Below are 6,000 nucleotides of genomic sequence, written 5' to 3' on the forward strand. Positions count from 1 at the left end.
AATGCTTCGTCCTGTAGCCGACTTTTTCCTCTCTATCATGTCATGTTCTGTCCAGTTAAGGAATATACATTTATAAAGCTCTGTATCATACCCACAAGTGCTAACAATGCATTTGCGTTTCTGGTTTGTTGCAAATTTCTATCCTGTTGGGTAGAAAAATAATTCTGTACTATGAAAGAGAATGTTACTGCCCTGAACTGAAATGGGAAAGATGGCTTATACGAAAGCAGGCTCCAGAAGACTAGCTGCTGACTGACTGACCAAGTGGCCATTTTTACCCTAATAAATTTCATTGCTCCATGCTGCAGAATTATATGGAATTCCAGTCTGGTTCCTGGTTTCAAGTAACTTATATTTCCATACTTCAGTCTTTAGAAATGTTTAATATCCTAGCCAAGCAGAGCCTGTTTCTACAATGTCTGATTGGTAAATGCAAAATTAAAACCAAGGAAGATTTTGAAGCCAACTCAATTTCCCTTGGCAACAGTTGAACCGTTAAAAAGTAGTGCACGTTTGAAATGCTCACAGCTGTTGCTTAGAACATTTCACATTTTGTAGAGTGAGGATTTTGCTTGCAAATTATGGATGGCTATAAAGACAATTCATTTCAAAGTCATTTCATTTTCTATAAAATAGCTGAGCAACTGAAATGAGCAGGTCTTTTTTAATATGGGAACATGCTTGCCTGCGTGAGGTTTGTTCTCTGGGCCAATAATCTCATAAGGAGATCTATAGATCCCAGGGAAAGTGGGATGTTCTCCAAGGAGAGTGTAAGGCGATCCACTTGCAACACACAAGAAAAAGATGAGGGCATCTATGTTTAAGTTCAAGAGGAGGTATTAAACTCAGTACTCTATATACAGAAGGAATGGCCCATTGGCCAGAGCAGTATAGATGTCCTCAGGGGAAAGCAGGAAGCGTCCATCCGCAGAGAAGAGCAGAGGGGGGTCTCTGCTACTTGTGACATCCTGTGTTTGCTGGGCTCCATGAGTGCATTCTTTAGGTTTAATTAAACCAAACCTACAAAGCAGACAAATGACCTTACAGAAGTCTCACAAGGGAACACGAGAAAGAGCAAATACTAGAAATATCCTTTATAAAATCTTTGACAGCCCTCCTTCAGAGTTAAAGTGACAATCTAATAAGTCCAACCATACTTTAACTTAAGTAGAAAAATCGCCAAAACAGTTTGAAATGGACCTTCACATCCACCTTCACCATGGTGAGCCAATGCCGTGGCCGAGTGGTAAGGCGACGAAGCCGATGTGTGCCTATTTTATGACAAATATACATATATTTAGAATATTATGCTCTCAAAAAATGCACGGATGGAGATGCATGAACCTTTGTTCATTTGGTGACTGCTATCCTAGATATAAACAGAAAGACGTTAAAGCCATGGGGAGGCCATTATCGAGTGACAAAATTCAGTTCATTGTTATCACATGGAAGCATCCACCATCCAGGTCTCAAAGCTGAGCTTATGGGGACTCTGCTGGCAACCTGACCACGCGATTAGAAGACACAGGGTATCGAGTGGTAGCTACGTAGTGACAACCTGAAGCGTCATAGAACTGGCTCTCCCTTAGACACATCTTCAGAAGTAAGTTAGTCTCGTTTGCTGGGGGTGGGAGGCAGGAGTCCATGAAGCTAGTTATGGACTGAGGTAAGAAGACTGGGAAAGCTGTGGCAACAGCTGCTTAGGACAACAGAGTCAGGTGTGACCCACCCAGCTAACGTACCCAAGGAACTGATGTCATGTTTCTTTGCATTGCATTTATCCTCTAGGAAACACCCTCAGCAGTGACATTTTCTTGAATCATAATTTTAGTACTGCAATTACACTTTCGGATATACTTCAAAGGTCATAGCTCTCCTACAGCTTTCTGTGTGGCTAACGTGGCTAATCGTGGCTCAGGACTGCAATGGTTATGTGCGCTAGACTCCCCATAGCAGTCTGAGCTGGAGTCTAAACTGACCGTCAGCAGTGCCCGTCTAAGAACCTTTGCACTGTCCTATTGGGAGTTTCTGTGACGGATCTGGGAAGAGAAAGAAGCTTTATTATCACCGATGGGGAAAGGGAGGAGGGGAGAGGCTGGGGACGTGACTCCATCCGTAGAACGCCTGTCCTGAAAGTGTAAGACCTCGCTTCAGATCCTCAGCACACACGTTAACCAAAAAAAAAATAAAATCTCTGTGCAGTCATCTGCATCTGTAACCAGTACAGGGAGGGCAGATGGGAGGGCTCTCAGACCTCACTGGCCAGCCAGGAGAGCCAAACACTGAGCACAGGGTCCAGTGTGAGGCCTTGTCCCAAAAGACAGGAGGAAACAGCAGAAAAGACCAGATGTTGACCCCTGGTCTTCACACACACACACACACACACATAAGAAAACAAGCTTCAAATATACTTTATTTCCCAGAGAGAATAAACTACAAACAAAATAATATACCAAGCAATACTTTTTGCCTGTGAAGTTGTCAGTTTGCACAATTAAATGACACAGAAGCTATACCAAATTATAATCATAATGAGAATACAGACTCTGAGGTCAGAGGTCATCGAGCTCTGCCCTAGCCTTGTTTTCCTCACAGATAAATAAGCAGACTCGGTCCTAACTCAGGGCTTAGCCTCCAGACTTAAATGAGGTTCAGTATCTACTACAGGCATATTAACTGCTCAGTCATTATTAACACAGGCATCCTTTTTCTTTCTAAGACTTTTTATCCATCTACAAACTTTTAATTTTCCCCCTACTGCCGTTCATAACTTTATTCTGGCATTCCTCCTGTGACAGGAAACAGACAAAGAGCTGGGAAATTAGAGAAATGCACTTCCACGCTAAGTGATGGAACTGTGTGGGAGCATTCATTAGCAACAGCAGGCGTGCACTTTACAATAGCCATATATTCCTGAAAGTTACCAAAAAAAAAAAAAAAATCAGTTGATCTCTACCTTCACTTCCAGGAGGTTCAAACTATTTTTGCTCTAAGCTTACCTGTTTCTCTTCCTCACTGTAACTTCAAGAACTATACTCGGGAGCCAACAGGCATGGGGGCATAGACCTGTAATTCTAGGCCTTGGGAGGCTGAAGTGAGAGAATGGTGAGTACTAATCAGCTTGTGCTACAGAGGGAGAGTCTGGATCCAGTCTGAGATACTGTGTGACTTTTTCCAGGGGCAGGGGGTGAAAAAAAATTCACCCCAGGTGGGGCACCAGGACAGGCCAAAGAAATTATTCCATGGGAGGAAAGAGAGACAATTCTCTCTAAGGGTGTGGCCCCTGATAGGTCAACCATGCTTCAGTGGTTGGCCCCACACCCATGAGTATAAGAGCAGCACGAGTTACATTTATTGTGTTATAAAAAAATATATATTTAAAAGAGGACATGAAAATGGGGTGAAAGGGGAGAGTGTGGAAAGCGGATGTAGGAGGAGATGCAATGGGGGGGGGGAAGGGGAGCAAATATCAAATATCAAATCTGGTATATCAAATATACCAGATTCATGCTTGAAAGAAATAATAAAAAGATTCTATTCTTAGAAATCAGCCTGTTGTACAAATCAAGGCCTATCTCAAATAATGCCATGCTAGCACCAGGGCCCTTGTGTCTTCATCTTTTCATTGCGTCATGAGGCCATGTCAAGCAACTGACCACGTAACATCCGCATTTGGCCACTTATTAAGATGTCTGCACCATCATGTACTGGGAAAGGAGCGTGGGGCCCCAACCCTTCCCTTCTGGTAATTTATATACACACCAACATTTGGTGGAGGGAGGGAGAAACTCCCCCCCCCCGCCCCCCGCCCCCCGCCCCCCACCATGGTCTAGTCTCTGGTAAGGAGGCCATATTCCTGTCAATAACCTTAAGGAAATTCACGGGGTCCATGAGAAGAGAAATAAAAACCAAACATGAAATTAGAAGAGGGTCTAGTTGAGGAAAGAAGCATTAGCAGGAATGGGGGGTTGGGGGCAGGAGGGTAAGGGTGGGGATGTATGTGACTAGGATCCAAATACATTATGTACATATACTGCAATGTCATAGCAAAGTCCATTTTGTATAATTAATATCTGGTAATAAAGAGATATTTTAGGGGCCAGGCGTGGTGGCACACGCCTTTCATCCCAGCACTTGGGAGGCAGAGGCAGGCGAATTTCTGAGTTCGAGGCCAGCCTGGTCTACAGAGTGAGTTCCAGGACAGCCAGGGCTACGCAGAGAAACCCTGTCTCAAAAGAAAAAAAAAACACACACACACACAAAAAGATATTTTAGGAAGCAATTATTCCACTCTTTTTCTGGGACCTGCCATCATGAGCCACATTCATACCCAAGCTGTGAAGAAGGTGGCCCAGGTCACCATGGAGAAGTAATCTGGATAAATGCCTTCCACACCAACAAGTGTGCGAGATCTCCATTTTCCCCAGAAAGAATGACTTAGCAGCTCCAGGAAGGTCCTGGGAGAGGCTAGCTCTATCCAGTTGCAGGAAGAGGAGAGGGAGGAGAGAGAATTATGTTCCTGAGGTTCAGCCCTGGACCAGGGGATCAGTGAGGTGGATGCTGACACCAGGGCAGTGCCGAAGCTTCTGGACTCTGGAAGTTCTTCCTCTCTGAGGGTCACTCAGCCCATGCCGGGGATGAGCTTCAAAACGTGGTGTAGAGATGTTCGAATATGATCTGTAGTATTTTCAATAAGCCTGGGGACAGTTTTGAGAGGGTAAATTAAATAAAATATAGAACTAAATTAAGTTTTCTACCCAAGTCTAGCCTAGTGAACTAGTGAGTTTATTGGGGTTACTTACAGGAATACAGACAAGGGGTTGTTCTGTCCCTTGTGAGACTACGCTGGGGCCTAGCAAACACCAAAGTGAATGCTCACAGTCAGCTAGTGGATGGATCACAGGGCCCCCAATGGAGGAGCTAGAGAAAGTATCCAAGGAGCTAAAGGGATCTGCAACCCTATAGGTGGAACAACATTATGAACTAACCAGTACCCGGGAGCTCTTGACTCTAGCTGCATATGTATTAGAAGATGGCCTAGTCGGCCATCAATGGAAAGAGAGGCCCATTAGACTTGCAAATTTTATATGCCCCAGTACAGGGGAACGCCAGGGCCAAAAAGTGGGAGTGGGTGGGTAGGGGAGTAGGGGGGAGGGTATGGGGGGCTTTTGGGATAGCATTGGAAATGAAAATGAGGAAAATACCTAATAAAAAATGTTAAAAAAAAAAAAAAAAAAGAACTTGGTTGACTCAAAAGCAACTACAACGCAAAAAAAACAAAAAAACAAAAAAACAAAAAAACAAAAAACCACCCCAGCATAGGTAACAACACACAACAGTGTCCTTGGAGCCACCTACACAATTTGCAGATAGCTCAGTCAGAGGCTTTCCCCTCCCCATCATCTGTCTATCAGCTATAACCTTAGAGAGGGGGCCCTGTGAGTCTCCTAACTTCAGGAGCTCCCTAAGCCTAGTGAGTTGGATTTCCTTTCTAGGCCTTAACTGTTTCATTTACTTTCTGAGGCTGACCAACTTTTCTCTTCCCTCCTGGAAGGAACCTTCAACCTAGAAACAGCTCCATAACACTCAACTGCACAGAGAGGCTGTGTCTCAGAAAAGGAACTAAGGACCTTGTTTCTGGTTGTAGCCTTACCTTGACCTTGACTTTTAGTCTTGCCTACCTTGGTATGATGGGTATCCACTTCCCTCCCTGACCATTCTTTCCTTATGAGGACCGCACCCTCCTTCAATCCATGTGATTTTGGAGTTGTAGATCATAATGCTTCCTTCTTTGCTCCCTCTAGAGAAATGGGTACACGAGTCAGATGGCAATTACATCTTCTTCAGCATTTGTTTTTCAAATGTTGGGAACATAAATCATAGAAATGATTTAAGTTGGATCTACCTTACACTTGTACCTTGCAGGAATCCAACCATTTTGGAAAAAGAAAAAAAAAACCAATAACTTGACAAACATGTTTTAACATTAGAACTGCTGGG

This window comes from Mus caroli, unplaced genomic scaffold, assembly GCF_978045245.1.
Source record: "Mus caroli unplaced genomic scaffold, Mus_caroli_1 scaffold_14, whole genome shotgun sequence".
NCBI classification, from domain to species: domain Eukaryota; kingdom Metazoa; phylum Chordata; class Mammalia; order Rodentia; family Muridae; genus Mus; species Mus caroli.